A 24,102-nucleotide genomic window follows, 5' to 3' on the forward strand; every position below is an offset into this window, starting at 1 on the left:
ATTTCTCGACCGTTAATTAAATAACATAAACACAATTTAATTATAACTTTACATGGAAATCAACGAATGCTAACTCCACACTTTATTATTATCTATATCATGTTATTTCATGGATTTATTATATATTCAGTTATGTATTAGTGGTATATTATCTAAATGTCCGAAGTAAAAACAATCGTACATCAAAAAGGATATTAAATAACTGAACTTTTAGTTAACGGACTATTTCAGAATAATGGATGATCAATCACAAGTTTTAAGGAAGGAATCAAATAATACACAATAGACAGAGGTATTTTCCGGTTCAATACATCCTTACATCCATTCATGCAAAGAATGTATTGAGCCGATAAGTGAAGTAAGTAAAATCATTTAATGAAGAATCCTTTGAGATTTGATCCAAAAATCGTTGTCATACAATTTAACGTGTGTTCTGATATATGTCAATTACACGCGTGCTTAGATGGCGGCTAATAAAAAATAATAATTTGTATTTATTAAGTCAAACACATCATTTATAAAAAGTTTAAAAACAGTTAGATTGAAAAGTACGCAAAGGTATCACTTACAAGAGAACACCTCTTCCAGGAAACATCTATTAAGGATTATCGCAGGAACAAAAATCGGGTATAGTTAGCACTAACAATTGACTTAAGAAGAAATACATATCTATAATATGTACTATATAAAATAAACAAAATGTTAAGAACAATATGTATTATAACTAATAAGCTCCTATATATATAATCTTATATTGCTCGAGTCTGGGTGTAATTATCTATATAAGTATATATTTACAAAAGAAAAATAGTATAAGTAGTATATCAATTGTCTGTTTCCATACTATAAGATCTGCTTAGTTTGGGATCAGATGACCGTGTTTGAATAATGTGCCAGGATATTATTAATATTACATATATTTGGTCTTCCTTTTAAATTGGTGTAACTTAAAAGCAGACCTTTCAACTTCTTTGAACAACGCTTTGCAGAGCGTTCGGGGTCATCCAGAGAAGACGTCAGAGTAACCAATAATGGTAGATATGGTTCTTTGTACCATCCACTTTTCGCCGCTGAACGAAAACGTATGTGTTATAAAACATCGTGATACGACCCACGCGGGCGGAGCAGTAAAGTTTAACGTGGGTGAGAACATACGGAAAATCTAACGAAGTGTATAATGACGTACATACATATGACGTATATACATCATTTATTTTTTGATCAAACGCGATTTGTCTATGAAAATCGATAAAATTAACGTTTTGTCATTCATAACTTCGAACGAAGAATTTAGAAAAAAAAAGATTCATTTATATTATTTTATTTATTTTCATAGTAATTGGACACAGTATATACAATTAGTATTTTTAAAGTATTAAAAGCCTTTCAAAGCTATGTGTCTTGTTGCCTATCAGAGAAACCCTTGATTTTAATCTATTCATTCATTAGAGGCCGTGCCCTTTTCAACCGTTACAGGTCAAATCGTCAAACTGTCTCCCTGACCCTATGTCACGGACTATATAGTATCTATCGGATCTATATAGTAGAAAAAATACTTTAAAAATAATAGTAGTTAAGAAAATCTATTATAATTTTGCTTGATTGAATCCAAAAATCTTTATAAAATATTCAAATATCGAATAACATTTATTTAATACGTATGGTACGATATTCCGCTTCTATTTAATCTGTGGCAGCGTATTTCTGTCATGGCCGAGCGCGGGAAATCAGTTGTACACCGCTTACGCCTCGCAGTGCATGCCTGACATCGTACAACGTTCGCTTACATTTTCGAACGTCGGAAAAGTTTTAAGCTTAAAAAAAACTATAAAAGTAATGTAGTGGTTTATTTTTTAGTGCAAGATCTAAATATGTAAAACCTATTTTTACTGTGAAAGTTGACGAAAAAGTTTTTATTGTGCGTTAAATGAAAATTAATTTTGTTAATTTTGTATTAGAGAAATTTTCTGATCTCTTGCCAGCTACTGGAAACGTAAGTAATTGTTGTATATGGTTATATGGTCTTTTATTTTGTTATTTCTGTTAATTGTTATATTATATACAATATAAAAAATAAATAAATGTGTTAAATACGCTTTCTGAAAAGTAATTTTTAATATAATACGAAAAAAATAAAATAATACAAGCATTATATGGTAGAAAATATATATTGTGTGATTACCCTACGATTACGATTACGACTACTGATTCTTATAATTAAAAAAATAAGGATTAAATGTTTTTTATTAATATTAAGTTATTTCAAAACAAAAATCAACATTACTTTTTTCGAAATATTGTAAAGCCCATTTATTAAAAACCCCATTCATATAATTTTTATCGATAAACTTAACCATTAATAATGGATTATTCGTATTAATCATTAATAATATGTATTAATTACTAAATATTTTATTTTTCACGATTCAAAATGGACGGTAGACAACATTCTTAATTATTTTGGGAATAATTTAATAATATTAACGATTCTTTTAATAATTTACGTCAAATTACAGAAATAATACATAATGTATAAATATATTAAAAATAAACTACCTTAAAACATTTATATTATAGTTTTTTTTATTTGGGTTTAAATTATTATTATTATTATACTTATGTTTTGTTCTGTTGGGTTATAGAAATACCTGATAAAAGAAAATAGTTCGTATAACAAATACATTTATATAAATAGTTTTATACCAAAATATTTTTAATTAATAATACCTTTATTTTATATTACGTCGTCATGTTTCGTGCACGATATGTTCGATAAAAATTTATCGCTAAATATTGTATAAACACGAGAAGTAAAAACTTGTAAAATCAGGTTTCCGTCTCCACAAAGCGAATTCATCCTTCCTTGGACATGGTGTTCGTTTGTGTAATAAAATTCCTCAAATGCTTTCACGATTCAAAAATGCTCGTAATAGCATTGAATAAAGTATATTTTGATTTAATTTGTTACTATCTATATTGGAATAAGCTCCAAAACTTCTCCTCAAAAAAGGGAGAGGAGGCCTTAGCCCAGCAGTGGGACATTTACAGGCTGTTACTGTACTGTACTACTGTTACTATCGTGGATGTAGTTCATAATTTGTATTTGTTATATTTATGACAAATAAAATTTCTAACAACTTTTAATTTTCGTATAGAATTTGAGTTAAGTGCTTTAATACATGTGTTAATATAATTACAAAGATTTTTATATATTATAACTCTTAATTGAGATTGTCGGTAAAACATAAAAAATAATAAGAAATAAAACTTAATATTATTTCACTTATGCTCTATTAAAACCATCAGTAATAAATTATTCTGATTTTAAAATAAATAAGAATATGATTAACAAAATAAAATACTATTCTTACATACAAAAAATTTGCAACAGTTTTGAATTGTGCTTACATATAATTTCTTAATATAATTTTTGCACAATACTATATATTTTTGTATGGACTGGACTAAACGAGTTATTTATCATGAAATATAAAATAATAGTGTATCGAGTAGCACACATCCAATAAAAAATTTATATTTTAGCTTCCCCTCCTGGCTTAGCAGAATAAAGGTTGCGTAAAATGTTTATATTGAAGATTGTCTTTATAAAAAAAAGGTTTTGCACCAGGAAAATTCGGGGGCTTTTATTTATAGACAAACCATCTTGTCACCTGATGGAAAGTGATTACCTATGCCCTGGACGTGAACACCGGAGGGTTTGCGAGTGCGTTGCCGGCCTTTATGGAATAAGTACTCTTTTCTTGAAGGTTCTTAAGTCAAATTGGTTCGGAAAAAGCAACGATGAAATGAACTCCCTGAAGTTTAATCACAATCGGATGTATGGCTTAGAAACGCATAGAGAACAAACATACAAACTTTATTCTTTTATACAAGACTAGAATAAGATATTCATCCGCGAAAAAGCCACATTCAAAATGACATAATAAAAATGTAACAATTGAACCGCTTTTTGTTTAATCAAACATTTCAATACCGTAAAAGCAATTTTTAATAAAACCCATGCTAATATAACTAAACCTCTATTTTTATTCAAATATTATCATGTTATTTTGAAGTTACTAGATTTTTCTTTACGAAATAACTTTACGATAGCTTACTCAAAGAATTAATTAATGAAAAATCCTTTGTAAAATTTAAGACTGAACTAAGGAAACACTGTCAAAGCTTGATTTGAAGAATTATACATGTAATTCCTTTTGTTTTGTATAAATACGCCGATCATTATAATATAGATATAAGAAAATTATGTAAGTCGTTTCTCGTGTAAGTGAACTTTTGTTCTTGATGAGAAATAAACTTCTTAAGCCTATGAAATATGTAAGTTATAAAATTATAACTCTCTCCTTTCTTCTTTAATAAAACAAAATGTAATTTTTATTGTCCTTCTCATCAAATTGGACTCGGCTTAGTTTTAATCGAATCATCTCGACCATCGACTTCATATTTCGTTATATTATTAATAACATATTATGTGACAATTTGAGTATATTTATACTGACAACCGTAACCGTAACAGTCTGCGAATGTCCCACTGCTGGGCTCAAGGCCTTCTCTCACTTTTTGAGAAGAAGGCTTGGAGCTTATTCCATTATTATTTATTTTAATTTATTTTTTTTATTTTTTTTATTGGCAAAGTAGAACTAAAAAATATTGGTCTCTTTGTTTATTATTGATCGTATATGTCATCATTATATTATGTTATTTTATGTTCTAATACAGACACAAACTTTATGCTGTAATAGTTAATAAAGTAGTTTTATTTATTTATAATTAATACTATTAGCTCACCTTGAGGGTTCGACTGACTCGTATGCCGTTACGGCAAACGCTCTCTTATGCCATGATGAGCCCTCTCAGCCACCGCTCACTACTTACTCTCTTGTTTATGCGTGCCGCTTATACTATACACTTTGTTGTTATTTATAATTATATTAATAGGAAAAATATATTTATTTTTAAAACTGAACTATGTTTTTATTGTTTCAAATCGATATATCAAATATTATGGGGTTTCTTTTATTATAAATTATTTTAATAACCTTCAAGTTACATATGTATTATACTTTTCGGACATCTAGTGCAACCCACGGTCAATATCCGATTCGAAGAAATTAATTTAATTACGATAGAACAATGAAAAGTCCAGAATGTCGGGATATATCAAGCCCGTGATATGATATGATAAGCAAGCAACAACGGTTTTTGAGGATAACTTTATTAATTTAAACACTGAGTTTATATTAAATTTTCTAATGTTGACCGGTAGAGTAGTTAAGGCGTAACAAACAAATAAACAAACTTCCTTCGCATTAATAATATTAGTTAGGATAGTTAAGATTTTATCTCGTGCTCATGATCACGGATTACATTCTAAATTCTGACACATGAATATCCATCATATCTCACTGAAAACTCGGTTGAGTAAACTCGGAACCTTCTTAAGATATTTAAGGCCTGCTACTAATCTTTTGAGAAGAAAATTAAGGCAAGTAAACTGAATGAGATCTCTTCAACTGTAGTAGCTACGGATTTGTGCAGCGCCTGAATAAGTACCACCCACTTAAAATATATAATATAATCGAAGCGTCAATAGGTTTACGAACCGCCTAGCGATATAAAAATCGCAGTTATTATTTGGTTGTTCGTCACTCCAAACAGCTTTATGCTTAAATAACGGATAAATATGCATATTAGTGATTCCTTTAAATTAAAGCAAGTTGGTAAGTTACACAGATGTCGTATGAAATTTTGCTAAATAATAATAATAGCCTGGGACATTATTCACACACAGCCATCTGATCCTAAAGTAAGCAGAGCTTGTACTTTGGAAACCAGACAACTGATATATATATTTTTTTATAGAATAGGAAGGTGGACGAGCATATGGGCCACCTGATGGTAAGTGGTCACTAAACGCCCTTAGACATTGGCATTGTAAGAAATGTCAATCATTGCTTACATAGCCAATGCGCCACCAACCTTGAGAACTAAGATTTTTTATGTCCCTAGTGGCTGTAATTACACTGGCTCACTCACCCTTCAAACCGGAACACAACAATAACAAGTACTGCTGTTTTGCGGCAGAATATCTGATGAGTGGGTGATACCTACCCAGACGAGCTTGCACGAAGCCCTACCACCAGTGAAAAACTACATATACTACTTTTCTTTTGTAAATACATACTTATATAGATAATTACACCCAGACTCAGGACAAACAGACATGTTCAAACACACAAATGTCTGTCCTTTGTGGGAATCGAACCCACAACCTTCGGCGTCAAAGGCAACTACCAGCCACGCCAACCGGCTCCTAATCTATATCATTGCAACATTTATAGGCTGTTACTCCAAAATTACTTACATGTTTTTTGAACTTACAACAAATAGTAAAAATTGACTTGATTAACGTATAATATCTTAAAAGAATTAAGTAATATAAAGATATGTACTCACTTTAAAACAATAAAACCAAAACTAACCGAGCAGAAGATACGCTAAGCGAATCATTCCACTTCTTTACATAATTTAGCTATTTTGCTCCAAGCAAGACAGGAATTGTTAAAAAGTAAGAATTTAAATAACTAATATTTTTTAGCTTGTTAATTTTAAAAATGGAAAGGTTTATTTAATAAGCAATGAAGGTCACTTGAAGCATAAATTTTGATAATTACATATGATTAGATTTGCTGTAATTAAGTTACTGTGTTTATACTTATGTATTTTAATAAGTAGCTAAGAGTAGTCAGAGTGTTTTCGGTACTTTGCTGTAGAATCTATATATTATATTTATATCTTAATCCTGTCTGTTGAGATCATATATATCTAATTACTTCGATACCCACGGCCGATCTACAACACTCATCACATATATATTAATCTTTAAGGATTTTATGTTCTCCTTTTTTAATCGTTGTATATGTAATAGCTTTCGCCTGCGTGTTTGTGGGGGGGGGGGGGGGGGGTGATTGTTAGGTATAAAAAAGAAGCCTATGTTTTATCTTTGGGTTCAAGCTTGCTTCATACAAAATTTTATCCAAATCGTTTTAGTTAATATCGCATTTATAATATAAGTACAGATAATATCTCCACAGACTTTTGTGTCCGCGCCGTTGCGTGCCTAGTTTTTTTTGTTTCCTTCCGTTTATTGCGATTTAAAATGTAATCTTTTTTTTTCTCGCAATGGAAACCTTCAGAAAGGTACCCGGGTCCTATAGGTCCATTCTACTGGTGGTAGGGCTTTGTGCAAGCTCGTCTGGGTAGGTACCACCCACTCATCAGATATTCTACCGCAAAACAGCAATACTTGGTATTGTTGTGTTCCGGTTTGAAGGGTGAGTGAGCCAGTGTAATTACAGGCACAAGGGACATAAAATCTTAGTTCCCAAGGTTGGTGGCGCATTGGATATGTAAGCGATGGTTGACATTTCTTACAATGCTAATGTCTAAGAGCGTTGGTGACCACTTACCATCAGGTGGCCCATATGCTCGTCCGCCTTCCTATTCTATAAAAAAAAAAAAAATAGGGGTGGAACCGGGTTATGTGGGATTCTTACCCACTAAAACCACTGCGATGGCCGTCTTCATCACGGATCGGAAAAGCTGCGGGATCGTGTTGATATAACGCATCCGCGGCCTCTCCCGTGCTTTGCTCCACTCGTGGCTCGGCGGAGCTCTCATCAGGGGGCGAATCTCGCCCCCCCCGCTAGTGCTTCCGGCAGCGCGAGGCCATCACGGCTGCCGTCCTCCACAGGGCCGTCTGAAATAGGACACGTGAGGCCCCCACCTCACGCATCCACGGCCCCAGGGTTACGCCCTATCTGTTAAGCCCCGGGCGTCTGGACTATGGGAGGGCCGAGACGACGGCCGGCCCTTTCCCATTCCCGCTCCGCCGTTTCCTTCTGAACCATGACGGTCTCACAGAAGGAGGCTACAGCCCTCCACGCCGATTCCCTGCGAAGCATCGCCGACACGATTGCTCGCAGGGCGTGTCTTGTTCGACTTCACGGACCAGGATCTCCCTCTCCGCACTCCACGCGGGGCACACCTCAAACGTATGCTGAGCGGTGTCCCGGTCCGCGTCACAGTGGTGACACATCGCCGTCGATTCACGTCCGATCTTACACAGGTATTCTCCAAAACAACCATGACCGGTCATTACTTGCGTAAGTCGGAAGGTGACTCGTCGCTTTCATCTCATCCAGGCTTCGAAGGCTGGCAGGATTGCTCCAACGACGCGTTTGCGTAAAATGTAATCTATACTTACATAACATATAATTATTCTTACTCTTATATACTATATTATAGTTAAAATTCCGCTTATTTTATTTTTCTGCTATATGTTTACCAATAACTATATCATCGAAAAATAAAAATATATAAGGTCTAGAATTATATAAACGATAGAAGAGGTTGAAGCTAGTTCATTGAAATTATTTGATTTTCATAAATATAATTGTATATGTTCATTATATTAATTTTTTTCACTGTTAAAAAGAGTAAGTATTGAGTTTCTTTTTTTATTTTTCGGTTCTTCTAACTTATTTTACATTCCGAACCGGTGGTAGCTTTATTATGAAATTGAAATCATACAATAATTATTAAAAAAGACTTGTAAGTGCCTTTTTGAAAAATATATATTTTTACTTTGAGTTTGAATATTATAATAGTTAAAAATCTACTTTGTTGTTACTCACCGCTAGATGGCGTTGCATCGTATCTCTTTCTACACTGTTCATTATCATGACTAACATATATGTATACTAGGCAACGTCTGCCCAGTTTCTGTTAATAAAGTATATTTGTTTTTATTATTAATTTTTTAAATAGACAATGTAACAACAATCAGAGAGTCTTAGCTTATATCTTTGTTAATTGAAGTTATTTCAAGTTATCTAACAGTACAAAGGATAACTCGGTACTTACAATGGAATCATAACTTCGAATATATACGAAACGTACAATCGGCCCTTGATCCGATTCGATTACAACAAACCAATCCAACTTGAATTTGTGTGACCTTAATTGCATCCCGTCTAAATTGAATTTGTTTTCCTAGGTATTAATATTGCTGGGCTATGACAGCCGAGATAGCCCAGTGGTAAGAACGCCTGAATCTTAACCGATGATCGTGGGTTCAAAACCGGGCAAGCACCACTGAATTTTCATGTGCTTAATTTGTGAGTATAATTCATCTCGTGTTTTACGCTGAAGAAAAACATCGTGAGGAAACCTGTATGTGTCTAATTTCACTGACATTCTGCCACATTTGTATTCCACCATCCCGCATTGGAGCAGCGTGGTGGAATAAGCTCTAAAACTTCTCCTTAAAAAGGAAGAAGAGGCCTTTAGCGCAGCAGTAGGATATGCACAGGCTGTTACGGGTATTAATATTCGTTATTTAGAATAATATTAAAATATTGGATATGTATTGTACTATTAGTACGAGACAATATCTTATTTGAAATTCAATAACTCATTGGAACTTAGTCAAAGTTTGACTTGAGAAATTAATTGCTAACTTAACGGTTCCTCACAAGCTTAGAATAGAATAGAAGCAAGTATAAAGTGACTATTGACACAGAGTTTTGCAAAACCACTCTTAAGGAAACAAATCCAACTTTAGATACTCTCGACTGCTCGAGTCGATTGTAAAATATTGACTATCGATTTGATACGTTATTTTGATACTTGTTTTCTTTACTGCTGCGTTGGCTTAGTGGTTAGAAATAGGGTCGTAGATCCCGAGGTCCTGAGTTCAAACCCCATGTCGGTCAAAAAAAATATAATAATATATACTGGTATAATAATAATAATAATAATAATAATAATATCCTGTGATATTATTCACCCACGGCTATCTGATCTCAAATTAAAAAGAGTTTGTACCATGGAAGCCAGACAATATATATATACTACATTTCTTTTGTAAATACATACTTATATAGAGAATTACACCCAAACTCAACATAAACAGACATGTTCATGTACACAAACGTCTGTCCTTGGTGGGAATCGAACCCATAATCTTCGGCGCGAAAGGCAAGTATCTGCCAACCATGCCAACCGCAATTTTCTTATTAGCGCCCTAGCAATATGAAGTGTGTACACTCCCGTGCCGCAGAAAGTACGTAAAGTTATTGGTCTAGAGCCTGAGCTCTTTCTGGTCGTATCAGCTTGCTGTCCTACCGGATTATAAGTGTGAATGCATAGAGATTGCACCTGTAATAGACCGCGTACTTGTGCACTATAATATATCCTGCGGAGTTGGCTGGTCTCTCATGAGATTGGCCACCGTGACCGAAATCGGTTAGTAGGATATCACTCACTTGGAATTTTTAAATATTAGGCATTTTTAGTATATATCATAAATTATATAAAATCAACTTATATAATGAAAATACTATTTACAGATTACAGAAAATATTATAAACAGACATGCTGTTACGTAATCTCATTAAGAAAATCGATTTTCCTTTAATATTTAATTGTTTATAAATTTCTTTTAGTTTAATTTGTGCGTGTACATATAATCATGATCATTACATAGGATTTGGATTATATAAAATAAATTTTATTAGGTACTTAAATTTTTCTTTGTTCAAGTTCAAAATAATATTAATATTTGACTAATAACGTATATTCTTTATTTTCTTAAATCAGAAAACGCTATTAAATATATGGCAAAGTTAATGTTTATCGCACTTTCATTCTTTGAGAACAATTTAAGATTCGGATATGTGATAATCCACCCGTATCAAATGTATCAAGATTTAACGATTTTATGCCGAGTAAAATAATGAAAATCATGTTACAACGGAACCAAATATACATAATCTTACTCAATATAATAGGAGTAAGAAGATCATGAGATGAACCTAGTGGAATCACGAAATAACTTACATGATTGTGGCTCCAAGGCATTTTTGGTACTGAGCCGAGATGGCCCAGTAATTAGAACTTACGAATCTTCACTGATTGTGTCAGGCAACCATTTCTGGTAACAATAAGTCATAACCTGCTCGGCGTTAAAGGAATATGTAAAATAAAAGTTTACTATATGTGTATCTTCGAGCATTTTAGTAATATGGGCTCCTAACTCCTCAAAAAGAGAGGAGGGCTTGGCCCAACAGTATTTGTATTACAAGAGAAATACAGTACCCACCCACTCATCGAATATTCTACCGAAACAGTAATAGAGATTATTGTTGTGTTGCGGTTTGAAGGGTCAGTGTAGTTACACTGCACAACTGTCTCAAGGTTGGTGGAGTATTGGCATTGTAAAATATTGTAAATAACTTTCAGTTTCTATGGGCAGTGGTGACCACTTTATATTAGTTAGCCCATTTGCCAGTCAACATAACGATTTCATAAAAAAATCATGCAACATCTTAGTTTTCGTCTTTTTATGAACACGAGAAAAGTTATTTATAACATTATTCATTTAAGAGCTCTTACTGCAACGTATTATGTTTGAACATAAAATAATATTACAACAAAAATTCGAAACATCGTCTTAACTTATTTTTTTAACTTTAAAACGTCCATACTGACCCAAATCGTAACATTTTACTACTAAAAGCATTCTCACTATAGAACTTCAAAATGAAATAAATTTGAGCACCCATTGCATTTTTATTGTACATAAATACAACGTAAGCCATGCTACGACGTAGCAGCGTAGCGATCAAAGGCTCGGGGTCTACGAAATATAGTGTCAAGTTTCTTTTGGATATTTTTATTGGAAAAATGTTAACCCTCTATTGCTTATTTCGTCAAGTATGTAAGGTCAAGAATCTCGCTGTGGAAAGAAAGTATCATAATGGAGATAAACGAGCGCTTTTTTTTCAGACAACTAGGTCAATATGGAATTTGTATGAGTCTCTTGTATTTTAACTTGTAACTAATTTTAAACATGATCCTGTAGATTTCGCGACTGGTATACATTATCGTTTTACGAGACGACATTTGATTAATGATAAGGCGTAACCTATAGGATGAATATAAAATATATCTTTTATGTCGTTCAGATTTTTGATAAAATTTTTTTGGAATTTAAGGTCAAAGACGATAAAAATACACGTATGGTAGAGCAAAATTCCATTATTTTCATTTCTCAAACAAGAACAAATTTAAGCAGTTTGGTAGCAATTAAGTATTATATAAATCCTTTTTTCTGAACAGGGTAGGAGATCTTCAATAGCGAAATATTTATTTTTTATTGAATCGGTGAAATTACTCTTGTTTAAAAAGTTTATATATATAATAGTCTTAAATTTTTATATTAAAATCATAATACAATTATAAACGAGATAGACCCGTCGGAATCTTTACCGATGATTGCGGATTTAAAGCGAGTTATCATTTGTTTAATTTGTTTTAATAATTCATCTCGTGCTCGGCAGGAAAGAAACCTGCACACATTTAATTTGACTGAAATTCTAAAACATGTGTCTCCACCAATTCGCAATTTAACAGTGTGGTGGAATGATCTCCAATCCTACTCCTCAAAAAGGAGAGGAGAACCCTTAGCATAGCAGTAGGACATTAACAGGTTTTTCTATTAACTGTAAAAATTATAATCACTTTATATATATTTTTTAATTAGTTCGAGATTATAAAAAAAAATCGACACAATTTTGCAAAATAGTTTTTTAATGTTATCGTTAGGAAGACTGGCAATTGAGCCACTCGATGTTATATGGTCACCATACGGCCATCGCTAATGCGCCACCAACCGATGGGCTTGCGCCCTACCACTTAGCAAAGATTTGTCTTAAGCCGACATAAGTATTTGAAAATTTATTGGTTATGATGTTTTATAAATATTTGCTTAACAAACATCTTTGAAACTCACTTAGAGCGATAATCAAGTTGAAATAAAAACAGAATCAACGCAAGAAACGAATAAAACTATACAGAATTAGATACACTTGAGTGATCTTGATAAGAACAGTCACTTGCGTCTTTATCGAACAAGACTTGTGACTTGAGAATAATTTTATTCAATTATTTAAAATTTATGCTGATTTTTAGTATTTTAAGCTAAAAAATATAGTTACTATGTATCTCTTAATAATATTAACGCCTTTTGCGAGCTAACGTAGTTTAGCTTTGATGTCGAACATATTTTTAGTAAATTTAAAACCTTTTAACAAAAAACGTATTTGATTTATTTTAATTTTTTTATTGCATTATTGAAGTCGGTTTTATTTTTCAATTTATTATATATATATATATATATATATATATTCATTTATTTTTAAGAAAACATACAATGTGATTACAATTATTGAATTATAATATAAAATAATACATCACACATACAATCAGCTAAGTTTCCACAGATAATAATTACACAGTCACTAAATTTTAACAAGCACATCTATAAAATCACATAGCAAAACATAATAAAATCAAGTAAGATCAATAAAGGTGTAGGTAAATATAACATTTTTTTTTAACCAAATAAAATAAAATAAATTACCCAAATTATATTCGAAGTACTTTAAAACGTAGCTGGCGTACTGGGTCAGTTTATTATTTCGTAAGTGGATGCTGTTCTTACTAAAGTGAGAACAGTATTATACCGTATTGCAAATTGTAATTTAGAACTTAATTAATTTTAAAGGTCAGACCTTTTTGTAGACGGCCTTTGATCTATCAACCCGTATTATATATATTTATGTATGTTATACAATAGGTAGACGGATTACCAATGAGCCATCTAATAGTAAATACTCACCACGACTCATAGATATTGACCATTCCTTACATCGCCAATGCTCCAACAACCTTGGGAACTAAGATGTTATGTCACTTTGCCTATAGTTACACTAGCATACACCTTCAGTCCGGAACACAACAATATCGAGCATTGGAATTGTGACGAGAGGATATCTACCCAGAAGGGTATGCATAAATAAATGTTGGTAGACAACATATTTTAGTTCATTTAAATCTTTTAAAATACTTGCTTAAATGTTACAAATGTCGAAAGATTAATACTATTTGGTTTGATTTGTACGTTCGCTATGGTTGGTTATTGTACACGTGCGGAACACTCGAGTGTTTTTAATTGAACAAATCGTATATTTACTTAAATATATAAATTAGGTCAATTATTATTAATATGACAGTACAGAGTCACAATGTGAATTTCATATTTCAATAATAAGTAATATGAAACTATGTACGGTAATTTTTAAAATATATAAATTAAAAATTAAAAAGGTAAATTTAAAGGTATTACATATCTAGTTACATTAACTGTAACAGCCTGTTAATGTCCCACTGCTGGGCTAAGGTCTGCTCTCCATTCCCACGCTGCTCCAATGCGGGTTGTTAGAATACACATGTAGCAGAATTTCAATGAAATTAGACACATGCAGGTTTCCTCGCGATGTTTTCTTTCGCCGTCAAGTACAACACAACACAAATTAAGCACATGAAAATTCAGTGGTGCTTGCCCGAATTTCCAATCCGGGAATCCATGATCAACGATTAAGATTCACGCTTTCTAACCACTAGTACATCTCGGCTTTTTAATTACATTAATTTTATTACATTAAAGCCTTAAATAAATACAAATTAAATTTAAATATAATTACTGTACAAATCGTGACCGCGTGGATGAATGGTGGCAAGAATGCAAGCAGTATTTGTATATAAATAGAATCAGAATATCATTAATTGCATAAACTGTGTAAATGCATTTTTAAGTTCTTATTAGTTCTAACGGTTAGCAATCAAGTCGCATTCAATATGTTATAAATATTATTAATATACAAAAAATTATATATAATTAAATATAATTAGTAATCACTGATATTAATTAAGTAATTTAATTAAGTATTTGCTCATGGATTTGTATTGTTTTTTTTATAGAATAGGAAGTATTGCTATATTGTTTATTTATTTATTTATTTATTTAGTGTACAGGAAACAAACAGTGAAATAATTACAATAAAAAAAAATATATAAAACAATTCATAAACCAAAACAGTTTCCATTTATAAATTAATCATAAGTAATTACAAAACAAGACATTTTTTATATTTAATAGGTGCATGAAATTATATAATTCATTTATATAATTTAATTTAATTTAATTTAATTTAATTTAATACAAAACAAAACAACAATATTAAGTATTGCTGTTTTGCGGTAGAATATCTGATGTGGTGGTATCAGACGAGCTTGCACAAAGCCCTACCACCATTAAAATGAAATGATATGATGGATGAAAGGATATCGTTTAAAACAATGACTTAAATATATATTACATATATTTGTATCATAGAATAATGAGATATTTGTGTCTAAAATTATATTATGTTTCTCTAGAATTAGCCCGCGGCTTTGCCCACGTGCTTGGGGGAGAGTGGCGGGTAATAGGTAAAAAAATATAGTTTGTATCTGTCCTTGGGTTTCAAGCTTGCTTCATACGATATTTTATTGAAATCGTCTTTTATTAATACTGCTATAGAAATGATGATTGATATTAACGATGAAGAGCATGTGTGTGCAGAAGGTGCTTTCGCGTTTCGGAGAAGGCTTTAGTATGTAATATTATATGCTTTACCATTTCAACCGTTTTAAATCTAGACTTAGATACTCGTGAGTTTCATGTTATTTTTGTAAATATAGTACAGACTCATATTTAAAATATATATATATATATATATGAATATAAATCACAACTCGATCTTAAAAATAAAACAGAACTTACTACATACTATTAAGCGTTTCTCGATTTAACTTAAATCTAGATTTGTTTATTAGTTTTGGTTTTTCTAATTTTATATTTTCATAGCCAAATAACGAAGTCTTACTTTATATTATTTGAAATCTTATCGATTTAATCAAACTTCAAACGTTACCGACCAACATCGCAGGGGTTTTAAATGATATCAAAGGTCAAACGACAATCGACTGTAAAGGTGACGTTCTACCATATAATACGAAGCGATTCGATACTATACCACATAGTGTATATAATCAATGCATCTTACTTGTTATGACATACGGTGCCAAAATGTTGACTTTAACTGCGGGACTAGTCCACGTATTCAAGGTCACTCAATGCTATAGAGGGAACTGCTTAAATAGATGGTTCTTCAGGCCATTGGTCTGTGAAAGACGGAGAACCGGAAACTTTGGCACACCTTAAGAGAGGCCGATGTTAGTGAAATATAAATGGTTAGTGGTGACCGCATCCCATGAATATTTACAATGTAATAAATACTAAGCTTTCCTTACGTCTTCAATGCGCCACCAACCTTGGGAGCCTTGTACCTTGTACATGTAGTTACACAGTCACACTCGCCCTTCAAGCTGTAACACAATAATACTTAATACTGGTTGGCGGTAGAATATCTGATAACTGGGTGGTACCTACCCAGACTGGCTTGCGCTTATCACTGAATAATTAAGGCTTGAATTTATTTTTAAGGTATTTTTATTACAATATTTTAATTTTCATTACCAGCCTTATTGATTTAAAGATAAAGCTTTCTATTTCTTTAAATATAGAAGGATCATGCTTAATTATGTATACGATGTGTAAAACATATTGCCTGAATAAGTTATATATCAATTAATTTCTCGTATAAAATCCCACGTTATTTTTTACGAAGATTATATTTTTAACAGTTATAGTTATTTATGTGTATAATAGCAATATACACACATATATGTATAAATATCTGTATATAATAACTATATATTATAAGGATTATAAAACAGTTATATTTTAGAGTTATATATTATAATTTTATCGCTTAAATTATTTACCGCGCTGCTTCACCAATGAAAAACAAACTCAAATCTATTCAATATAGGTCTAGTTTCATAGTAAAAAGCCTTAAGAAAAATACAACACGGTCTTCATTTTATCTTTTATTAAATAACTTTTATATTTCGTAACTCCGTAAAATACAAATTCAACGCTTTTTGCGTTATCGATGAAATCAAAATCTTTATTTATATATATTTTTACTTCTTCATCGGGCATGTGTCTACGCTTGTTTTTTTTTATAATAATATTAATTTATTTAGGGTTCCAAATTTGAAAATGGCAAATAAAATCCCTTTAGAATATTTTTGTCTGTCAAGAACAATTCGGATTAATTTGTCAAAAAGATATGAACATTACTGATACCCGCGTCTACAGAAGTATGTATAAAAAATTGGAAGTCCCCAGCTCAATGTAACAAGGTTTAGCTGCAGCGTATTTCTGGCAGGGCAAATGGCTTTACAAGTTTTAGGCACAAGAGTATATTTATTTCAAATTTCCAGACTCCGGGTTGCTACTGAAAATTCTCGACAGAAAAACCTAATGACCAATTGGCTCGACCTGGGGTTTGAACCCGGGACCGTGGGATCAACGACTTTATATCTAGCTAATAATTAATATTATAATATGTGTCCAAACACGTATATATATATATTTTAATTAAATACGACATAGATCCTTTGAGTCTGTGTAAATTAACGTATCAAAAGCTTTTGTAAATGGCTAATTGAGGGAAACTAACTTCGGATAATGAATAAATTTAATTTGTAACAAAATGGTCATTCATTTATAAAGGTATAAATTCGTTTTTAAATAAAAAAATAAGATATTTTTTTTAACTTAAATGCTAGTCTTTTTGGTATAAACATAAAAGAAATACACTTTTATAATTTCGCGAATTTTTCTCTGGACAATTTCGACTCGCTGATAGTTATCAGCTAAGCTATTCTATTAGTTAATAGAATATGTAAAACAAATCTTATCAGACGTATAGGCTTTTCAGAAACGCACACAATATTTTTTGTTTCCAACATTTGGTTCCAACGTTGGTGGGAATCTTTGCCCAGCGGTGGAAAATTTAAGGGTATTCGCTGACTGTACTGATTAGTATTAACTGATGTTAAGTTCCGTCCTTTCAAAGAATGAGTCGTATCTCTAACCTAACAGAATACTGATATACTTTGTTGGTGATATACTTTGAATTCCTCAGCACACACGCACACGCACACATATATATATATTTAAAATTTATTTAAAATTATATATGTGTAAACTAACAAAAAAATATATATACATATGTGTGCGTATTTTGTTGTCGTTATTCGCCTTTGAAGTCTTTAATTATAATATGTTATCCACATAAACTTTATTAGATTTCATTTATAAAGTACACAAGATCAATCAAGGTTCGTTTTTGCAAAAAAAAAGTAAACATTAAATTTAATGAATTCATTAACTTGTTTTAATGTTTTGGAAATCATTTTGATTGAACAAAGCAAACAAAGATTGTTTTAAAAAATATAATGTAATTGACCTAGTTTTGTTTGCGTTATATTAAAATATTAAATTGAATACTTTACGTGTGCCCTATCATTATTATAATTATTATTAAACGCTATTACAGAAAATAATAATTTTTAATTATCGCAAAAAAGGTTATTAAAATAATAAATAATATGAATTATACATAAAATAATTTAAATTTTCATTGTGACAATACTTATCAGACGAAGTACAAAAGACGTAAAAATCATAATTTGTTATAAAAATATACGAGGCAAAAATATATTTATGAGTATACATATAAATGCAATAATATAATTCTAAATATGAAAAAATCCCAAACATAATATATGTAAATTGTATTATGTATGTATTGTGTATTTTTTTGTATTTTATAAAAATGTCTGTACATAGTTTTCTAATATAGAATCAGTTTAAATTCAAGAATCCTAATTCTGGTGTCTTTAAACATGTGAAAAATCGCTACATTAATGGAATGCAATACTGAGTCCTGGACAATTTTCGTAACAAGTTGATATGAACATAGATAAGACGAAAGTCATGTTATGTATAACAGACAGACAGTAATGTTCCACTGCTGGGCTAAGGCCTCCTCTACCTTTTGAGGAGAAGATTTGGAGCTTATTCCACCACGCTGCTCTAATGTGGATTGGTAGAATACACATGTGGTATAATTTCAATGAAATTAGACGCATGCAGGTTTCCTCACGATGTTATCCTTCACCGTCAAGCACGAGATGAATTATAAACTCAAATTAAATTAAGCACATGTAAATTCAGTGGTGCTTCCTCGGCTTTGAACCTACGATCATCGGTTAAGATTCACGCGTTCTAACCTTTAGGCCATCTCGGCTTGTTGTTATATTGTCATTACAGTATTGTTGATGGACCTGGATGCTCTCGAAGTTATTTTTTTTTTTTTATAGAATAGGAAGGCGGACGAGCATATGGGCCACCTGATGATAAGTGGTCACCAACGCTCTTAGACATTGACAACCTTGGGAACTAAGATTTTATGTCCCTTGTGCCTGTAATTACACTGGCTCACTCACCCTTCAAACCGGAACACAACAATATTAAGTACTGCTGTTTTGCGGTACAATATCTGATAAGCGGGTGGTACCTACCCAGAGGAGCTTGCACAAAGCTCTACCACCAGTTATCGATGACTTTATTTAAATAAGTTCTCTCGCCTAATTCCGAGAAATGACTACTCGTGGAAATGAACTACTAAAATCTTTTTATTGGAAACTTAAGCGTATATAATTTTTTATTTTTTTATTTTTATTATAATAGAAAGAGTTCGAATATCAATATAAAAATTACGTTTTAAATTTAAATTATTGCATTTATATTATTTCCAATTAGCATCGCCGGTATTTTTATGAATGACTTAGCTCAATTATACGATTCAAATGGTGCCGACAAAGCGCTAACGTGCTTCGTTAAGGAGAATAACAAGGTTTAGTTATATGCAGATTGCAGTCTCGAAGACGCCGAATTTACCTTCAAGTTAGCATGCGAAGCAGTCAAATTATTGTTTACATATTAATTTGTTTGTGTTAACTTGTCAGTCCATCTTGGAAGATGCTGAATTTTGAAAACTTTTTTTTTATTAATGTTTGAATTCATTAATTTGAGATTAATATTAATGGTAACTTATCTGAATTAGAATATCAAATAGTATATTTCACATGCTTTTCAGTAAATATATCTAAATTAATATGATTTTCAAGTTGCCGTCATTTAATAATAATTATAACTTCTTGATCGAATATTTGCTGTGACGGGTAATCTTTAAGACAATCACAAGACATGTATGGTGCATTAGCTTTTGACCTTGAATACAATAGTTTGAATATTTTATCTATATAATTATATAAGATCTTTCAGATCAATTTCGGCCACGGCGCTCAATATAAAGAGAGATTAGCCAACTGCTCATGACATATTATAGTGCATCAGTATGTGTGCAAACACAAGTTCACTTTCTATTCCTTTATCCTTATAATTCGATGGGACGGCAATCTGACACGACCAGAAAAAGTTCAGGCGCAAGACCAATGACTTTACGTGTTTTTCGAGGCACGGGAGTGTACACACTACTAACTTACAGACTCCGGGCTGCTATTGAGAATTTTCAACAGAAAAATTCAATAACTTTACTAGCCCGACCAGGGATCGACACCCAGGACCTCCGGGTCTGCGGCCTTACATCTAGCCACTAGACCAACGACTCAATTATATACATATGTATATAAATAATGTACAATATATAATAAAGGTACAATATAGTATATAATAAATGTACAATAAATATGTAACCCTGACCTTTAAGGTCTACTTTCCTGCTAACTACAGCAGTGAATAAACGCCCATTTAGTAGGGTTATCCTCAATAAAACTAAGGCCAATTAGAGCCTACTAACTCATCAGACATTAGTAACGATAAAAAAAAAAAAAACAATTTTATTTGATTGCTAAACTGAAACAGCACTGATTCCCAGTTTTGCAGCAAATGGTCTTATAATAAAGTCCGCATTCATACCTCATTACATTAAATACTCTTACTTACATTACTAATTACATATTTAAAATGAAAGATATCCATTGTCCAAATAAACATTCAACTGAACGTAATATTATAGCTAAGTTCACTTTATATATTAATAGGGTTCGATGACATTTTCTTCATTCAACAAACGTATCTCGACACTATCGCAATAATTGATTACATCCAACAAAGAGAAGACAAATAATATTCATTTAAAAAATGTCTTTCAAAAAGGCTACAAATTCACTTACTCGATGACAAATCATGTTACGCCTTTTATATTATATACTCGCTTGAATTACGTTTATTTTTGTGATAAAATTTAAAAGAGAAAAACTTTGTGTAGAACTTTTAATTTGCGCTTTCTTTCTATTATGATAACATTTTTGAATGAAAAGATTTTTATCATTTATTGTCAGTCCACTACATAATAAACTAAGAAATAATTACTCACTCTATCATTTTGTCACATACTAATCGAACTATTATATATTACTTTATTTAATTACATCCTTTTTACTGGTGGTAGGGCTTTGTGCAAGCTCGTCTGGGTAGGTACCACCCACTCATCAGATATTCTACCGCAAAACACCAATACTTGATATTGTTGTGTTCCGGTTTGAAGGGTGAGTGAGCCAGTGTAATTACAGGCACAAGGGACATAAAATCTTAGTTCCCAAGGTTGGTGGCGCATTGGATATGTAAGCGATGGTTGACATTTCTTACAATGCCAATGTCTAAGAGCGTTGGTGACCACTTACCATCAGGTGGCCCATATGCTCGTCCGCCTTCCTATTCTTTAAAAAAAAAATCCTGTAATAGTTAAATAAATATCTTAAAACAATTATAGACTTAGCGCAACGCAACCCAAAAATATTGATACATAATAGAGATAATCCAATAATGTACAGACTGGTAAAATCAAACCAGCTAAGGAATCTAGAATCCCTTAAATTCGAATAATACCGACGAAAACTACTGGTATACTCCGAGTCAATAAAAAAGTCATCATCGTTCAATTAGCAAACTTATTTTCATTTGAAAAATCATACTATATTGTCATCAATATTCTTAAAATGTACTAATAGATTGTGATGCTGCCTGGAAATTAAAACAGATAGACAAATAAAAATAATGTAAATCAAACTATATACATGGTGCAAGCTCGTCTGGGTAGATACCACCTACTCATCAGACATTCTATCGCAAAACTTGTTATTGTTGTGTTCCGGGATATACAGGACACAAGGGACATAACATCTTAGTTCCCAAGGTTGGTGGCGCATTGGCGATGTAAGCGGTGGTTAACAATGCCAATGCCTATGAACGTTGGTGACCACTTACTATCAGGTGGCCCATGTGCTCGTCCGCCTACCTATATTATAAAAAAAATACAACAACAAAGTCCCGGTCAACACGTATGTGGAAAATCAATAATAAATAATTAAAAAGACTCCAGCAATCAAAGTTTCTTATACAACCCAATTCATTTGACGTGAGTTACCATTACTATTATGTTGAAACAAAACAAAGCAAGAACGCCGACTAAACACATTTCACTTGCGCTGTCTTCGGAACATTCTGGGCATCACATGGCAGGATCGCGTGACAAACGAGTCTGTTCTAGGCGAGGCACAGCTGCCTAGCATCATGGCCATTCTCAAAAAAAAAAAACGGTTACGGTGGCTGGGACACGTGCATCGAATGGAGCAGACTCGTCTTCCAAGGCAAATACTACTGGGAGAGGTTGTGGATGCAAAGAGGTCTGTTGGGCGGCCTATGCTCCGTTACAAAGATTGCGCTAAGCGTGAAATGGTTGCGTTTAACATCCCTAGCAATCGATGGGAGGAACTGGCAGAGGACCGTGCCAAGTGGCGACGCCTTATTCACGAAGGTTAATCAAAGCATGACAATGACTGGTTTAAATTACTAAAAGAAAAACGCGCTAGGCGTCATGAGCGGGCTTCAAATCCCCGCCCATCTGGGGGCGCATACACTTGTCGGAAGTGCGGCCGAAGGATCCTCTCTCGCATTGGTCTTTTCAGTCATGAACGCAAGTGCCTTCACGATGCCGCCTAAATCATCTGTCAGAGATGCAGAGGCCTATATATATATATGTTGAAACACTTGTAGTATGCTAAATATGCTAAAGCGTGTCAGATAGATGGATAAACAGGCTCTTTTATTGTACTCCATGTTCATAAAATAAATATGTAAGTTCTTATCACAATATACACGCTCGTACAATAAAGCCTTATCGCTTAATAGCTTTTTCCAGACACCCTTAAGGCTAGATTTGCAAATAAAGAAATGGGTAGATGATGCATTTTAAAATGCATTTAATCGTACTTCTAAAAAAAAACATAAATACATATAAATTTACAAATACTAATATATTTTCACATTTATTGTTCCACCAAAATATACGTTTAAATGTTGTTATGAAATACAGATATGTCCTTTAAAGAAATTCGAAAGTCAATATAAGATATAGGTAGATGTAGAGACGAGTCGCTCCCAGAATGTCCAGAAAACAAACACGTCAAACATATTATCCGAGAATAGCATAGCTACAGTCATACAAATCTCTATTAAATATATAAGCGTACTTGCTTATTGGTTGTCAAAAATCATCCACTGAATTTTGATGTGCTTAATTTGTGTTTATCTAATTTGGCCCTTAAACACAAGGAATAGGAAACAATTTCTCTTGTAATGTTCATTTCCATTGACACTAAACATCAAGTGACCCATCTAGCTGATAAACCTTTGTCTAAACAACTCGAAGAAGATTGATTCGTTGCCAACTATGACATTTTATCTTAGAACTTCAATTTCAAATCTGACTTAAGTCCGTTTATTTATACGTAACCTATTTACTTTGTTACTTGTTTTGTTATTTAAAATTAAACCTTTAGTTTACTTTATAAATTTACTCTTACAAGCGTTGTTTATTTTTAAATTTTCTATCCTTTGTGTTAAATTATATTGTACCGAGTAAAAACTATTTAAAACACAAATTATAAATGATTTAGCTATCTTATTTATATTTTGCGTTGCGTTGGATTCCCACCCCATCGGATAATTAAATTTAGAGAATTATTAAACTTATTTCTGTTTGCGTTTAAACTTAGCTCAGAATATCCGCTGTGACCGAAATGGTCCCACAGAGTTATGATGTGACTTCGTAAAGACATGTGAATCTCACA

At 32.2% G+C, this 24,102-nt stretch overlaps 1 protein-coding gene across 1 annotated transcript in view; it reads left to right on the forward strand.

Annotated features, from left to right (window-relative positions):
* The first annotated feature begins 1,753 nt into the window (after window positions 1-1,753).
* The window catches only part of LOC126777186 (orexin/Hypocretin receptor type 1-like), a 159,023-nt gene continuing 136,674 nt past the window's right edge, over window positions 1,754-24,102 (forward strand). Inside the window, 1 exon segment of the mRNA XM_050500153.1 lies at window positions 1,754-1,993. The gene's annotated coding sequence lies outside the window, so the exon portion shown is untranslated.

This window comes from Nymphalis io, chromosome 22 (assembly GCF_905147045.1).
Source record: "Nymphalis io chromosome 22, ilAglIoxx1.1, whole genome shotgun sequence".
Lineage (NCBI taxonomy): Eukaryota > Metazoa > Arthropoda > Insecta > Lepidoptera > Nymphalidae > Nymphalis > Nymphalis io.